The sequence below is a fragment of the Ursus arctos genome, chromosome X (assembly GCF_023065955.2).
Source record: "Ursus arctos isolate Adak ecotype North America chromosome X, UrsArc2.0, whole genome shotgun sequence".
Taxonomy (NCBI): Eukaryota; Metazoa; Chordata; class Mammalia; order Carnivora; family Ursidae; genus Ursus; species Ursus arctos.
Genome location: NC_079873.1, coordinates 68,120,240 through 68,139,091, shown reverse-complemented (window position 1 = coordinate 68,139,091; position 18,852 = coordinate 68,120,240).

Here is an 18,852-nt window from a genome sequence, read left to right as displayed (position 1 = left end):
TCTTGGTTCATCCTCCAGGATTTGGATGATGCCACATAATGGCTGACAGGGAACTGAAAAGTCCTCTAGTCAAGCCTTGACATTTTACAGAGGAGGAAACCAAAAACTTGACCTCTCTTTTCTTTCTGATCTCATAATATCTGCCTTTTCTTGGTCTTTGCTGGCCTCCCTGAAATCCTCTTTTCTGCCTTACTCAAAATATCATCCCTTTTCCAGTCTAATAAAACTCCCAGCCAAGCACTCACCTAATCCCATGAAGTCTCTAAGCTACAAGTGTCATAAGACAAGGTTTGTGGGCAAGGACATGGGATAATTCCTAAGATAAAATCTTTTTATTGTGACAATATCTCAACCAGATGATACAAAGGCACAAACTTTGAACATGTACTACCTAGACCAATCATAACTAAATATACAATGTGTTCAAACATCTATAAAGATAAAAGCCTAATAGTAGAGGAAAAATAGAAAATTCTTCTGAAACTGTTAAGAAAACACCATGAAAACTTTGTATATAAGACAATAAAGTTATAGCCATTTCAAGGATAGCTAAAACAAAAACTATTGTGTATAAACTTAAAAATAATCTTAGCTAGATATTTCTAGTTTAAAAAGTAATGTAAAGTGGAATATTTTATTTCTTAAGAGTTTAGTAAAAAATTGTCTCCTGGTTGAGGAGAACCTATTCATGGAGGTACTTACCCTCTTAAACTGTTTTCTATGTTATTTTTTGCCTCTTTTAGTCATGAAGGGCAAAGAATATAAGGACTTAAGTGTATTGCTTGACAATGTCAGGAAGGCAAACCAAATCATACTTGAGCCTAGCAGGAAGCAATTAAAAAACAAATTGCATTTATCACTGTGATATATAGGGGTCAGCAAAACAGACTTGATTGTAATTTCATAATTAGGTAGTTGTATCAGACAGTCCAGGTGGCATACACAAAAGGAATAGACAGGATTGGAGAGTCAGCTCAGGAAGGTATAATCAAGCATATACTGTAAATTCAAATGTGGTATTTGTTCCTTGGAGAGTCAAAGCATAAAGGATAAATCACTCACCAAATGTCCCATAGCTAGTAAGAAGAGAAGCTAGGATTTTAATGCAGCAAGTTAACTACAGAGCTGTCTAGGCTGTTAGCCACTATGCTATATTATCTCCTGTGTATAGACTATATCTTTAACTATCCTGTGTCTTTCCTGCTTTAACTCTGGTACTTACAGCAGAAGCTTCCAACAATTTGGGAACTCCTCAATACGTACAGACAAAATCTTTAACCACCTAGATAGTTCTTATGCCAGCCTCATCATGAAGAGACTGATACTGAATACCCAATGTACATTCCTACTTAGACCTCTAAGAACCAGATAGAACCTGCTCTTGTGTTGTATTAGATGCCTACAGAAGTTCTACTACCCAGGGTCTGGCCCTACACAACTCCGAGGATAAGTATAGGAAGCTTTCAACAACCCGAAGCCTGTTCTGTTCAGGACTATGTGGCACTTCATATAAAACTTTCAACCATCCAGGGGCTCTCTCAGGATCAGCCTAACTTAAAGGCTTCTTTCTGGGATGGCCATATTTTCCACAGAAGCATCTGAAAGTCAGGGACTTATTTCTGATTAGGTTATCCATGTATAGGGAACTAAATGTATAAAGGTCCTAAAAGAGAAATTAAAAGTCCAATATGATTAAGGCAGAGAGCAAGATGGAGAGTCATGTGTGAAGAACCTGGAAACTGAAAAGAATATATTGCAGTAGTTACAGACTTTGGAGTCAAGCTGGTTGTGTTTGAATCCTGGCTCTGATGCTAATTGTGGGGACTTGGGCAAGTTTCTAAACCACTTGAAGCATCAATTTCCTTATTTGTAAATCAGGAAAAATAATATTATCTACCTCAAAGAGACTTTGTGAAACATTTATAAGATAATGAATGTAAAACATTTTAGTGCTTACATCATATTAAGTATTCTATAAATATTATACAATAACACACACTTGATAGATACAGATGTAAAGATAGATGATAGATGGATGGATAGATAGATAGATAGATAGATAGATAGATAGATAATAAATATATGGTAGAGAAATAGAGACTCTAAAGTCTTGTGGCTTTGGAGGGCCTTGCAAACTACGTTAAGGGTTTGAAGCTTTATTTTAAGGTAATTGGAAGATATTGAAGGGTTTTTAAGAGAGAAGTAACAAGATGAGCATTTAAAAAATGTTACTCTGGCTGTACTGTGGCAAAAGGATTGGATGGAGGCAAGTGTAGATATAGAGAGTCTAATTAGGAATCTGTTATGAAGGTCCAGGGGAAACTTAGACTAGGACAGAGTGCACAGAGAGAAAGGTGGAAAAAAGGAACATATAAAAGATATACTTAGGAAGTAGAAGGGACAGGGTTTGGTAGCAAGTTAAATGAGACTTGCCAAGTACTTCTCCTCCACTCCCGCTTTTCCCCAGAGGATTAAAGAGAGATAGCTGAAGAACAGGAACAGTAATTGAAAAGTTATGTAGGACATTTTGTGATGTATCTTTAATCTAGGAGACGGCAATTGTTCTCTTACTATAATAGTTTTGGTGCATAAATGTGTTTGATTTTAGACACTCTATAGAACAACTAGCCTTACTGAAACTTACACTGGAAGACCTCTATATTTTCTTCATCCCCACTCCATCCATGAATTCTGAACAGATGCTACATTCAACACTGGAGGCCGTAGAATTTGTAAAACTTCAAAGCAGTCTTAGGATTTAATCTTTTTTATAGGGCTTTCCCTAGGAGAGACTGACATACAAAGTTGGCTAGGGAGGGAAGGGACAAAAAGGAAGAGAGTTGCTGGAAAAGTAGGTAGAGTAAGAGAGTAATGGAGACAGACAGAATGAGATAGAGAGATTGAGCAATTAAAAAATGAGAGATGTCCACTTGGTTTACTCTTCAAAGGCTTAAGGAGTAGCTACATGATCCCATCACCTCTGTAAAGGAGGCCTAATCAGATCTTACCGCTTATGCAATACAAGGGAGTGGAGTAAATGCCAAAAATACTATGTTGGATTTTTCCTCCAAATTATGTTGGAAAAATCATATGAACCCCTTCTCTCCAGTTGTTGACAAGACTGGCAGCATCTTCTCTGTGGAATACTAAGTGGCATTGAACATTTTCTTAAAACAATAGCCTAGATGGAGAAACTGTTAAGTCAATCCCCCATCTACTCATCCCCATCTGCCTTTCTCTAAAAACAAGTGTTGCATGGGTCAGAATTATGTTTGGGGCATGTGGCAAATACTTTTGGATACCATTCCAATATCCATTCTCTCCTTCCCAATGGCTAACACAACTCTCACTGTGATCAAAGCAACTTATTCATTTAGAAATTTAAAATACCTTGCAGTTACGACTGGCTGTGTACCAGTTCTGACTGAGGAGATGTAAGGGGAAATTGCTGAGTAGAACATCCAGGAAGGTTTCCTAAAAGTGACAAACAACTGACAAATACCTTGTCTTTCACCCATTTACTCTTTTGTCACTATGCATCCCTTCTAAACATTGATATGAAGCTATAGGTGAAGCCACCCTGTAATCATGGGTGGTTGTCACATGCTGAGGATGAAAGCCACATGCTGAGAAATGTGGACTAGAAAGATGATATTCTTGAAATGTTCTGTAGCAGCACTAGGCTGCTGAGCTCAGGACTTCATGTTATATGAGGTAAATAAACTCATCTGTTGAAGCTACTGGAATCAGTTTTTCTCTTACTTGCACTCATATGGGACCTTAAAAGACACAGGGTACTAAAGAGATTAAGGAATAAATTATGACTCTTAAATTTCTGGCTTAAGCAATGCAATAGTAGAATGATGCCTTTTCCCTGAAGATGTCCATGTCCTAATCCCTGGAACTTGTGAATGTTACCTTAAATAGTAAAGGAGAATTAAGGTTACAGATGGAATGAAGATTGTTAATCAGCCGACCTCAAGTTAGAGATATTATCCTGGATTTATCTGGGTGAGCCCAATGTAATTCTTAAAAGTGGAGGAGGAAGGTGGAAGAGGAGTTTGGAGTGATGCAATATGAGGACTCAACCCACCACTGTTGGCTTTGATGGGGGCCATGAGCTGAGGGACGTGGGCAGCCTGTAGAAGCTGGAAAAGGAAAAGAAATAGATTCTCCCCTAAAGAAGAAGGAATAAAACCATATCATACCTTTATTTTAACCCAGTGAGACTCATGTCAGACTTTTGGCCCATAGAATTGTAAAATAATAAATATGTGCTATAAGCCAACTAAGTTCCTGGTAATTTGTTACAGTAGCCATAGGAAACTAATACAAGCAACTCTATAGATGAGCTCACTTTCAGAAATATTGAATTTTCAATGCTTTTGAGATATCCAAGTGGAGTTGTCCAATAGGCAAATGGCTACATGGGAAAGTCAGGAAGATGTCTAGACTGCAGATATAGAATTGAGAGTTATTGCAGATAATTAAAACAATGGAGTCAAATTAAATTGCTTATGGAGAATGAATAGGGTTAGAAGAAAAAAAGGCCTAACTCTAATAGTGAATTGAGTAAGGAGAGAAGGCAGCAAAAGAAGCTGAGTAGGAGCAAAGAGTTAGGTATAAAACAAGGAGAACACAGTCTTACAAAATCAAAAGAAGAAAACATTTCAAAGAGGGTCATTATTGAAGAATGCTGATGACCAGTAAAATAAGAGATTAGAAACCATATATTAAATTTTGTGACACAGAGGTAATTTGTGACATTAGTAAGAGCAGTTTGGATGGAATAGTAGGGGTAGTAGGTATTGAAGCTAAATTGATGTGAATTGAGTGATGAAGCAGAGACAGAGAAATGAAGGGAGTACAGACAACTCATTCCAGAGGCTTAACTGTGAAGGTGAACAGAGAAGTTGCAAGAGAAAATGGTGTTGAAGTATGTTTAAATAGGCCTTCCTAGATGCAAACATCAGGATGGGATTAGACTCTGAGTATTTTTTTATTAGAGTTAACACCTGTTTAGAGACAATGGGAAGGGATTTGGAAAAGGCTGAGAGACTTACCCTGAGTGAAGGAGAGAAGGAAGGAAATTTGGGAAGAAGTGTCCTAGACTCCTGTGCAGTGTAAGGAAGATTCAGAAAGCCATTAGGGCATCCTCAAACCAAAGTCAGCCATCAGAGGAGTTCCATAACTCTTAGAAATGTACTCATATTAGTATCCCTCTTTCTGTTATAAGCTAGGAGAAGCCTAGGGAAAGCAAAATCCCTGGCAAATGCAGGGATGGATTTCCGAGTACAGTAGCGTGGGCCCTCGGTTAGAGGTCTGTGAGTCAGATTCTCTGTTTCCACAGAAGGATTTTCTTTTCTTTCTTTCTTTTTTTCCAGTTTAGTGTATGATTCAGGTGATGAGATGGAACCATTAGAGAGTGAGAGGTTGAGGATACCCAGGAGAGTAGGAGGCAAGGTCCAGGTAAAAGCTGGGGAGAATGGGATTCAGAGAACAGGTAACAGTGTCACCCTTTTATGGGATGTGAGACACCTTGAAATAAGAGGGTGAATGCAGCACCATTTGTAGGTCTGGGAGTTCCCATCTCTGGTTTCCATTTACTCTTTAAATTACAAAGTGAGGTCATTTTCTGAGAATGGGGGTTGAGGAGTGGGGAACTTGTCAAAGCTCAAGGAAAGGTGTACAATAATTACTGTGGGAGTTGCAGAGTGACCTATCTCATGGTCAGATGGCTGGGCAGCGTTAATGGTCAGGGTCGTGGGTTAATGGAGGTCATGGGTTTACAGTAGCATTAAGTTCCCCCTATCCTTCCAGTTCTTCCATTCTCTTACCCTCACCCTGGTTGCTCATTGACCTGTTGACCTGTTGACCTGTTAGAGAGTGACCTCCATGAATAGTGCCAACATCCTTTCAATCATAATTATGTCTTCCTCTCATCTGTGACATCTCATGAGGCTCCAGGTCTTTTAAATTTACTTCCTAGAAGTTGCTTCAGTCTCCCTTTTTTCCCTCAGTCCTTTTTCTTACTGTTCCAGTTATAGTAATCATTATCTTTGCTTTCTAACTATTTGCCCTGCCTCTCATTTTTGTCTCCTTCAAACCCATCCTTCACACAGCCATCAAAGTGATATCTTATTATGATTATTTAAAACCCTTCAATGGACCCCCCATAACTAATAAGATTTATTCTAAACTCCTTAACAAAGATTATGAAAACCTCCATGACCTAGTCTTTAGCTACCTCCTCAGCCTCACTTCTTATCCTATTCTCTTCCTCACTTTTACACTTCAGCAGTACTTGCAGTTCCCTGCATATTCCATGTTGTTTTTTTACTTCCTTGTTTTTTGCTTTCCTCCTGTCTCATAAAGCTGACTCCCATTTACCTTTTATGACAGCTTAGACATCATTTTTTAAAGATTTATTTATTTATTTATTTATTTGAGAGAGAGAGAGAATGAGTGGGGGAGGGGCAAATAGGGAGAAGCAGACTCCCTGCTGAGCACGGAGCCCAAAGCAGGCGCAAGTCAGGGCTGGACATGGGGCTGGATCCCAGAACCCTGAGATCAAGATCTGAGCTGAAGTCAGGTGCTTAACCAATTGAGACACCCAGGCACCCCAGGCATCATCTTATTTTATGGCCTTCCTTCACCCTTATTAGCACAATTAGTCCCTATGTTTGGTTAATTGTTCTTTGATTTCCTACTCTCTTGTATGCATTTTTATCATTGTATTGATCACATTGAATAATAAGTGATTTTTTAATTTTAAACTTTTGGGCTTTATTTTTTTTAGGTTTTATGTATAGATTTTATTCATTCATTTATTTATAAATTATTAAATAAGGGCTGGAAGATTTTTTTCCTAAGTTTTTACTTAAATTCTACTTAGTTAACATACAGTGTAATATTGGTTTCAGGAGTAGAAGTTAGTGATTCATCACTTACATATAACATCCAGTGCCATCACATGCCCTCCTTAATACCTATCACCCATTTAGCCCATCCCCCATCCACCTGCCCTCCAGCAACTATCCATTTTTTCTCTATAGTTAAGAGTCTCTTATACTTTGCCTCCCTCTTTTATCCCTCCTTACCCCACGTGCATGTTTTGTTTCTTAAATTCCACATATGAGTGAAATCATATAGTATTTGTCTTTCTCTGACTGACTTATTTCACTTAGAATAGTACACTCTAGCTCCATTTATGTCGTTGCAAATGGAACAATTTCATTCTTTCTGATGGCTGAATAATATTCTATTTATACATATACCACATCTTCTTTATCCATTTATCAGCTGATGAACATTTGGACTCTTTCCATATTTTGACTATTATTGATAATGCTGCTATAAACATTGGGTGCATGTGCCCCTTAAATCAGTATTTTTGTATCCTTTGGGTAAATGCCTAGTAGTGCAATTGGTGGGTGGTAGGATAATTCTATTTTAACATTTTGAGGAACTTCCATACTGTTTTCCACAATGGCTGTACCAGTTTGCATTCCCAGCAACAGCGTAAGAGTGTTCCCCTTTCTCTACATTCTTGCCAACACCTGTTGTTTCCTGTGTGGTTAACTTTGGCCATTCTGACAGGCATGAAGTGGTATCTCATTGTAGTTTTGATTAGCATTTCCCTGATGATGAGTGATGTTGAGCATATTTTCATGTATTTGTTAGCTATATGTGACTAATAAGTGATTTTTATCTTTGTCTCTTCTACCAGTCTGAGTTCCAGGGACTATTTCAGCTTTGTTTTTGTACCTTAGCAACTAATCAGTGCTTGGCACATAATTGGTATGAAATAAGTGTCTTTTAAAGAAAGGAGGGATAAAGGCAAGAAGGAATAAGGAGAAAAAGGACAGAACGGAAGGAGGAACGTAGATCTTGGGATCATTCTACTGCACCACTCAGTTTACAGAAATCATTTACCCATTCTTAGTTTATTTTAAGGAATTAGTTTATAACCAAATTGCATATTTCAAATAAAATTCATTCTTTATATGCCTATGCTTTGGTGCAATTTCTTAGATTTATCCAGTAACTAAAAAGTATTTAGTATTATCTGTAAGCAATTTGCAACCAACCTTCTATGCATTTGACTGAGCATTTTATAAAGATAAATGTCATAAATCAGTAAGCAAGTGTTATGCTGAGTTTTGGAGATAAGTATTTGCCATCTCTGCTGAGTTAATGAGATTGGATATGGAAATGAAAATTTTGTTCTGTAGTCATGGGGTGGAGGGAATGAAAAGTTAAAGGCATAAAGAGATAAGAATTGATGGCATAAATACAGAAAGAAAAGCAAAGTATAATTTACAGCAAGAATCATACTCATGGTGTTTTCTTAAAGTATTCAGAGTATGCTTTTGAAATGGTCATATGTATGTGTGTAATATATTTATACACACATACATATATTTTTTCTGCAGGAAACTTTTAATTGTTGGCTTTATCTGCACATGTCCTATCTTATAAGGGATTTCTGGCTCTTCGGAACTTAGGTATCCAATTTGTTGTTTCTCTTTGAATGTGGCTTGACTTTGGAACTTCTGGTGTGGAAAAACTCTGCAAGGAAGTTAAAAATATCAAACATAATTAAATGGCATTTAATAACATTTCTATTCTTGTTTACATATGCTTATGAATTAGAAAAATTGGTTATATAATATCTGAGTCATTTAAAAAACTTGTTTAATCACCATTATAAATTTTACTGATTTAAAACAACACACAAAAATATTTTCTTTTAGCAAATGAATTGTTGGCTGATTTTAAATAACCATTAAATAATGAACTTGTAATACAATTACTCCAGACAAGCTTAAATATTGTGCAATCCAAAATCTCTGTATTAAAGTAAGAAACAAACATTAAAGAAGCAAATTTACATAAAAAATATCCTTTTTAAAAAATTGTAGTACCAACATTCACAATCCAGTCTTGCACAGTGATAAATTTTAGTACTGTATAACTGCAAAGTTAAATTTTTGCTTTTACAAAGAATTCCCCTTTTATTTTATTGCACAAATGTTAAATTACAACACTAGTGTTTTCACATCATATGTTATTATACCAACATTATTTATGTCATACTAACCAGACTCTTGTCACCGCTATAGAATTGTTTTATGATAAATGCTCACGGTAAAACTTCATTTTCTTAGCATAACATGTTACTTTAAAATTTTTTGTATTTGAGTACTGGTGACATGTTACTTCTTGACAATTAAAATTCTTCACTCACAGATGCACTTTTCTATTGCAGAGACCCAGAGAAAACATGAGCATTTTAAAATATCACTTAAAAACAGATTTGAGGGGTACCTGGGTGACTTATTCAGTTGAGCGACCCACTCTTGATTTTGGCTCAGGTCATGATCTCATGGGTCATGAGATAGAGACCCACACTGGGCTCCGCACTCAGTGGGGCATCTGCTTGGGGATTCTATCCCTCTGACCCTCCTCCCCCACATGCATGTATGTGCTCTTTCTCTCTCAAATAAATAAATACATCTTTAAAAAGTAGATTTGAGAAAGTATGAATATGGTAGGTCTTTATTTTGACAGTTTTCTATTTTTATTGAAAAACATTGTACTGATCACCATCTCCATTTTTAAGAGAATGGTCCAAAGATAAATAAATATAAACATTTAAATAATTATAACATATAATTATAACATCATACCTTAGTACAAGAATGAAAGCAATAACACAGTGCTGTTGGGAGGGCAGATGACAGAGCACTACAACTGCTTAGAGATTTGGGAAAGGCTTCATGAAGAATGTGATATTCAAAGTAGGTATTTTAGGATGACTGGAAGTGTCTCAGGCATGGAGCCATAAATGCTTTGGAACCATATACTTGGGAAAGCATACATTTTGTATGGATGATACAGAGAGTGCCAACCCAAGATCGACAAGAGATGAAGCTGGAGAGCTGGAGAGCTGGAGGCTAAAATATTAAGGGCCTTTTATGGTTTCTTGAGGAGTTTTAACATGGAACTACAGACAATAAGAATTGTGTAGGGTCTTTTAAACTGTATCACGATAAGATCACATTTGGTTTTAGGATGATAACTTTGGGAGCAGTGTGAGAGTTAAACCTGAAGTAGAAACACAGGTGGAAGAGAAAATAGTTAGCAATAATTTAGAAGGGACGTGATGAAGACCTGAACTAAATCAATGTCAAAGGGAATGAATATTTCCAGGACTGGGGGGAGTGGATCCTGGAATATGGGACTTACAGTTTTAAAACCAAGACTGTCCCACCAAGAAGAATGGGTAGTGCCTGAGTGTGGCAGAGTTCCCAGACATAGGAGCTCGGAAGCCAGCTGAAAACAATGAGTCTAGATCCTGGCTTTTTGCTATGTTGCCATAAAGCGTGAACCGCTGCACGGTGCTGCAATCCCTTTCCTGGGAGGGGTCCAAAAAAAGGCAGAAATGAGGTGTTACCCTCTCCCTCAACTGGGAGGAACACCAGTCCATACCACCGGAGTCCATAAAATTTGGAGTTTCGAAACTCAGTCATGTGCTTGTAATAAAAACACTCAGTCACAGGCCGGATGAACACAGAATTCTGATGGAAACTGGAGGGAAAAGAGTGATTGACTGCCTTTCTGTGAGGGCTCACTTCTGAGAGTGGGGTTTGCGAACTTTCAGTTCCAGAGCTAGAAAGCAGGGCACCACCTATTCATCCCACCCATTGGTGCTGAAAGCCTTCAAGGAGCAAAACAGTGGCACATAGTGGAATCAAGAGCTACTTACACGGAGCCCTGCCTCTGCCCAAGGGAGGTGCATCGGCAAGAGGGCAAATGTACCAGAGAATCAGTACGACAGGCTCCTCCCCCAGAAGATCGGCAGGATCAACTGACTCAAGCCAAGTTTACTGATCATAAAAGGCTGCAAAGCTTCAGGTATTGGGGAAAACAGTATATAGTATTCTTTTTTATTATTATTCTTTAGTCTTTCAGTATTATTTTTTCAGTTATTTTCTTATTCTTGCAATTATTGTTTTATTCTTTTTAAAATTTTTACTGTTACATATATATTTTACATATATATTTAATTTTTTGTTTAATTTCATTGTATTTAATTTTATTTTCCCTTTGTATGTACACAAGTTTTTTCTTTCTTATTTTGGGATCTATTTTCTATTAACAAGCAGACCAAAACATACCCAGGATCTAGTTTTTTGGCTTGTTTTGTTTTGGTTTTTGTTTGATTTTTTTCTTGCTTTGTTTGTTTTTGTTTTTTTCTGGTTTGTTTTTCTGTTGTTGTTGTTTTGTTGTTGTTGTTATTGTTGATTTTTCTCTTTCTTCTTTTCTGAACAAAATGACAAGTGGAGAAATTCACTCCAAAACAAAGAACAGGAGGTAGTACTCAGTGCCAGGGATTTAATCAATATTGATATAAGTAAGATATCTGAACTAGAATTTAAAATGATTATAAAGATACTACCTGGGCTTGAAAAAAAGCATAGGAGATGCTAGAGAATCCCTTACTCTAGGAATAAAAGAACTAACATCTATTCAGGCTGAAATTAAAAATGCTATTACTGACATGCAGTCCCAAATGAAGACTCTAAAAGAGAGGATGACTGAGGGAGAGGAGTGAGTCAGTGATATAGAAGATAAAAATAATGGAAAATAAGAAAGCCAAAAAGAAGAGAGAAAGGAAATTATTAGATTATAAGGGAGACTTAGAGAAATCAGCAATTCCATAAAGCAAAATAATATCCTGATAATAGGAGTCCGAGAATATGAGGAGTGGCAGAGATGAGCAGGTTTTTTGAACAAACTGTAGCTGAGAATATCCCAAATCTGGGTAAGGAAACAGGCATTTAAGTCCAGGAGGCACAGAGAACCTCCCTCAAAATCAATAAAAGTAGGTCAATACAGGGATTCCTGGGTGGCTTACTTGGTTAAGTGTCTGCCTTTGGTTCAGGTCATAATTCCAGGACCCTGGGGCTGAGCCACACATCAGGCTCCCGAGCCTACTTCTCCCTCTCCCTAAGTCTGCTCCCACTACTTCCGCTCTATCTCTGTCAAATAAATAAATAAAATCTTTTTAAAAATAGGTCAATACCTTGACATATAATATTGAGCTTGCAAATTACAAGAGAGAATCCTGAAAGCAGTTTGGAACAACAGGTCCTTAACCTACAAAGGTCAGCACATAAGTCTGGCAGCAGTCCTGTCCACAGAGACCTGGCAGACCAGAAAGGACTGGCTTGATATATTCAACATGCTAAATAAGAAAAATATGCAGCAAAGAATATTTTATCTAGCAAGACTCTCATTCAGAATAGAAGGAAAGATAGAGTTAATGGGACAAACAAAAACTAAAGGAATTTGTGATCACTAAGCCAGCCCTCCAGGAAATATTAAAGTGGATCCTTTGAGCAGAGAGGAAGCACAAAAGTAACAAAGACCAGAAAGAAAAAATCTACAGAAACAGCAACTTCACAGGTAATACAATGCCACTAAATTCATATCTTTCAATAATTACTCTAGGGGTGCCTGGGTGGCACAGCGGTTAAGCTCCTGCCTTTGGCTCAGGGCGTGATCCCAGCATTATGGGATCGAGCCCCATATCAGGCTCCTCCGCTGTGAGCCTGCTTCTTCCTCTCCCACTCCGCCTGCTCGTGTTCCCTCTCTCGCTGGCTGTCTCCGTCGAATAAGCGAATAAAATCTTAAAAAATAATAATAATTACTCTAAATGTAAATGGACCAAATGCTCCAATAAAAGACATAGAAAATCAAAATGAATTTAAAAAAAGACCCATCAATATGCTGCTTAAAAGAGACAGATTTTAGACCCAAAACCTCCAGATTGAAAGTGAAGGGGTGAAGAACCATTTATCATGCTAATAGACATCAAAAGAAAGCTGGAGTAGCCATCCTTATAACAGGCAAACTAGATTTTAAACCAAAGACTGTAATGAGAAATGAAGAAGGACACTATATCATAATAAAAAGGTCTATCCAACAAGAAGACCTAACAACTTGTAAATATTTATACCCTTAATTTGGTAGCAGCCAAATAACAAATCAATTAATAACAAAACTAAAGAACCTCACTGATAATAATACAATAATAGAAGGAGATTTTAACACCCCACTCATAGCAATGGACAGATCATCTAAGCAGAAGATCAACAAGGAAATAAGGGCTTTGAATGACCCATTGGACCAGACGGACTTCACAGATTTATTCAGAGCATTACATCCTGAAACACCAGAATACACCTTCTTCTTGAGTGCACATGGAACATTCTCCAGAATAGATCACATACTGGGTCACATTTCAGGTCTCAACCAGTAAAAAAGATTGAAATCATAACATGCATATTTTCAGACCTCAAGGCCATAAAACATGAAGTTAACCACAAGAAAAATTTGGAAGGACCACAAATACATGGAGGTTAAGGAGCATCCTACTGAAGAATGAATGGGTCAACCAGGAAATTAAAGAAGAATTAAAAAATACATGGAAGCAAATGAAAATGAAAACATGACAGTTCAAAATCTTTGGAATGGAGTGAAGGCAGTCCTAAGAGGGAAGTTTATAGTAATACAAGCCTTCCTCAAGAAGCAAGAAAAGTCTCAAATATGCAGCATAACCTTACACTTAAAGGAGCTGGAAAAAGAACAGCAAATAAAGACCAAATCCAACAGGAGAAGAGAAATAATAAAGATTAGAGTGGAAATCAATAAAATAGAAACCAAAAGAACAGTAGAACAGATCAATGAAACTAGAAGCTGGTTTTTTGAAAGAATAAGATTGATAAATCCCTAGAAAGACTTTTCAAAAAGAAAAGAGAAAGGACCCAAATAAATAAAATCATCAATGAAAGAAGAGAGACTAAAAACCAACACCACAGAAATACTATTACAAGAATATTATGAGCAAGTACATGCCAACAAATTAGGCAATCTGGAAGAAATGGATAAATTTCTAGGAACATATAGACTACCGAAACTGAAATAGGAAGATATAGAAAACCTGAACAGACCCATAACTAGCAAAGGAATTGACAAGAATCAGAAATTTCCCAACAAACAAGAGTCCAGGGCCAGATGGCTTCCCAGGGGAATTCTACCAAACATTTAAAGAAGAACTAGGGGCGCCTGGGTGGCTCAGCCATTAAGTGCCTGCCTTCAGCTCAGGTCATGATCCCAGAGTCCTGGGATCGAGCCCCTCTTTGGGCTGCCTGCTCGGCAGGAAGCCTGCTTCTCCCTTTCACACTCCCCTTGCTTGCGTTCCCTCTCTCGCTGTCTCTCTCTGTCAAATAAATAAATAAAAATTTTTAAAAAATAAAATAAAATAAAGAACTAATACCTATTCTTCTGAAACTGTTCCAAAAAATAGAACTGGAAGGAAAACGTCCAAACACATTTTATGAGGCCAGCATTACCTTGATCCCAAAACCAGACAAATACCCCACTGAAAAGGAGAATTACAGACCAATATCCCTAATGAACATGGATGCAAAAATTCTCACCAAGATAGTAGCTAATAGGAAACAACACTACATTAAAAGGATTATTCATCATGACCAAGTGGGATTTATTCCTGGGCTACAGGGGTGGTTCAACATCCACAAATCAATCAATGTAATAATACCACGTTAATAAAAGAAAGGACAAGAAACATACAATTCTCTCAATAGGTGCAGAAAAAGCATTTGAAAAAATATATCCTTTCTTGATAAAAACTCTCGCTATGTAGGGATAGAGGGAACATACCTCAATATAAAAGCCATATATGAAAGGTTCATGGTGAATATCATCCTTAACAGGAAAAAACTGAGAACTTTTCCCCTAAGGTCAGGAACAGGAAAGACATGTCCCTTCTCACCACTGTTGTTCAACATAGTACTGGAAGTCCTAGCCTCATCAATCAGACAACAAAAAGAAATAAATGGCATGCACTTTGGCAAAGAACTCAAACTTTCACTCTTTGCAGACAATATGATACTATATGTAGAAAACCCAAAAGACTCCACCAAAAAAATTGCTAGAACAGATATAGGAATTCAGCAAAGTCATGGGATATATAATCATCCACAGAAGTCAGTTGCATTTCTATATACTAAAAATGGGGCAGAACAATGAGAAATCAAGAAATTGATCCCATTTACAGTTGCACCAAAAACCATAAGATACCTAGTGATAAATTTAAACAAAGAGGTAACAGATCTCTACTCTGAAAACTATAGAAAACTTGTGAAAGAAATTGAGGAAAACACAAAGAAGTGGAAAAATATTTCATGCCCATGGATTGGAAGAACAAATACTGTTAAAATGTGTATGCTACCCAAAGCAATCTATACATTCAATGAAATCCCTATCAAAATACCACCAGCATTTTTCACAGAAATGGAACAAACAAAATAAAATTTCTATGCAGCCAGAATAAACCCCAAATAGCCAAAGTAATGATGAAAAAGCAAACCAAAGCTGGAGGCATCACAATTCTGGACTTCAAGCTGTATTACAAACTGTAGTCATCAAAGCAGTATGGTCTTAGCACAAAAACAGACACATAGATCAATGTAATAGAATAGAAAACCCAGAAATGGACCCTCATCTCTATGGTCAACTTATATTTGAGAAATCCAGAAAGAATATCCAAAAGAAAAAAGTCTCTTCCACAAATGGTGTTGGGAAAATTGGACAACTACATGCAGAAGAATAAAACTGGACCACTTTATTATACCATACACAAAAATAAACCCAAAATGGATGGAATACCTAAATATGAGACAGAAATCTATCACAATCCTAGAAGCAAACAGAGGCAGCACCTCTTTGACCTCAGCCACAGCAACTTCTGGCTAGACACATCTCCAAAGGCAAGGGAAACAATAGCAAAAATGGGCTATTGTGACTTCATCAGTATAAAAAGCTTTTGCACAGCAAAGGAAAAAGTCAAGAAAAAGGCAACCTATGGAATGGGAGAAGATATTTACAAATGACTTATCAGTTAAAGGGCTAGTATCTAAATTCTACAAAGACCTTACAAAGTCAACACCCAATAAACAAAAATCCAGTCAAGAAATGGGCAGAAGACATGAACAGACATTTTTTTCCCAATGAAGATGAAGAAATGGCTAGCAGACACATGGAAAAAAACTCAACATCACTTGGCATCAGGGACATACAAAGAAAACCACAATAACATACCACCTCACACTGGTTGGAATGGCTAGCATTAACAAATCAGTAAGGAACAGATGTTGGCCAGGATGTGGAGAAAAGGGAATTCTCTTACACTGCTGGTAGGAATGCAAAGTGGGGCAGCCACTCAGGAAAATAGTATGGAGATTCCTCCAAAATTTAAATAGAGCTAACCCATGATCCAGTAATTGTGCTACTAGGTATTTATCCAAAGGATACAAACATAGTGATTCAATGGGGCAATACACCCAAATTTTTATAGCATCAATATCCACAATAGCCAAAATATGGAACGAGTTCAGATGTCCATTTACAGATGAAGGGATAAAGAACAGGTGGTGTACACACACACACACACACACACACACACACACACTGGAATATTATTCAGGCATCAAAGAGAATGAAATATTACCATTTGCAACCATATGGATGCAACTAGAGGGTATTATGCTAAGCAAAATTAGTCAGAGAAAGACAAATACCATATGATTTTATTCATATGTGGAATTTAAGAAACAAAGCAGAAGAACATAGGGGAAGGGAAGCAAAATATAATAAGATGAAAACTGAGATGGAGGCAAACCATAAGAGACTCTTAACTATAGGGGAAAAAAAACTGAGGGTTGCTGGAGGGGAGGTTGGGGGGGGATTAGGTAATTGGGTGATGGGATTAAGGAGGGCACTTTATGTAATGAGCACTGGGTATTCCATGCAACTGATGAATCACTAAATTCTACTGCTGAAACCATAATACAGTATATGTTAACTAAATTAAATTTAAATAAAGAAATAATAACATAAAACCAAGAGTGTTCTGAGCACACTGTGGTGATTGGTCACCCCAGATTTATGATGAAATGATCCATATGACTTTGTGCATGATTATATTTAGGGTGGGCAGTAAGGGGGAGAAGAGATTCTCCTAGTGTTCACAGACTTTCAGGCATATATAAATGGAAAGATGACAAGATTTACTGCGATACAAGACACTGGAGAGGAGCAGGATAGAGTGAAGAAATGAGTTAGGTCTTTCAGAGGCCTGCTAGGTATATAAATGTACAAATATCTTGTAAACTAAAAATCACTGGTCTAGGTGAGGCTGAATGGCTCAGTTGGTTAAGCATCTGCCTTCAGCTCAGTTCATGATCCCAGGTTCCTGGGATGAAGCCACACATCCCAGCTCCCTGCTCAGCAGGGAGTCTGCTTCTCCCTTTCCCTCTGCCCCTCCTCCACCCAACTCATGCTCTCTTTCTCACTCTCTCTCTTTCAAATAAATAAATAAAATCTTTTTTAAAAAATCACTGCTCTAGATCTAGAGAGACTTTTATGGGTTGATATTAGATTTGAAATTCACCAGTAAGATGGAATCCTGAAAACAACACCATTTAAGTTGTGGACAGAGTTAAAGGTGTTTAAGAATGAGTTTGGGGAGTAATAGAGAGGTATGCAGACAACCAAGACAGTGGTATCCTGGCAGTCAAAGGAAGAGTTCAGGAAATAGTGAGTGCCAGATGCCACCAGAGACAGGAGAAGTCTTAACATAGACCTTTAGGACTGACAACTAGGGGATTACAGATATACTCATTGAGAGCGCTTTTAATAATATGGTTTAAGAGAGTGCTAAACTTGGTTTCCAAGTGTCCTTTAAATCATGTGCAATGAGAGATTTCTCTCTTTTTTTGAAGTTTTTATTTAAATTCTAGTTAATTGACATTGAGTATAATATTAGTTTCAGATATACAATATAGTGATTCAACATCTCCATGCATCACCCAGTGCTCATCACAACATATGCACTCCTTAATCTCCATCAACTATTTCATCTATCCCCCCACTAACCTCCCCTCTGGTAACCATCAGTTTGTTCTCTATAGTTGAGTCTGTTCCTTGGTTTGCCTCTCTTTTTCCCCTATGCTCATTTTTTTTCTTAAATTCCACATATGAGTGAAATCATATGACATTTGTTTTCCTCTGACTGGCTAATTTCACTTAGCATAATACTCTCTAGCTTCACCCACATTGTTGCGAATGGCAAGATTTCATTCTTTTTGATGGCTGAGTAATATTCCATGTATATATATATATATATATATATATGGAATATATGGATATATATATGTGTAGATGATAGATAGATAGATGATGATAGATGATAGATAGATAGATAGATAGATAGATAGATAGATAGATAGATAGAATCTCACATCTTCAATGAGAGATTTCTTGAGAAAAACATAAGTTCGGGTTTCAGAAGAAACACAGATGAAATTTTCCCTCAGCTTTTCCTAAGGAGCTCTGAGTACATTCTTTCTTTTCTGGTGCACTATCTTCCAACCTTATCAATATCAACTTCACTTCAACTTGTTCTCCAATCTTGCCTACTCTACTTCTAATTCTGCCCCTACTTCTTGGAAATTGTTGCTGCCATTTTTTTGTTGTTGTTTTAAAGAGTGATTGATTGATTGATTTCATCTCATTTTTATATTTATTTAAATTCAATTAGCCAAGGTATAATACATAATTGGTTTTTTATATAATGTTCAATGATTCATCAGTTTGGTACAACACCCAGTGCTTATCACAACATATGCCTTCCTTAATGCCCATCACCCAGTTACCCCATCCCCCCACCTCCCTTTCTGCACCCTTCAGTTTGTTTCC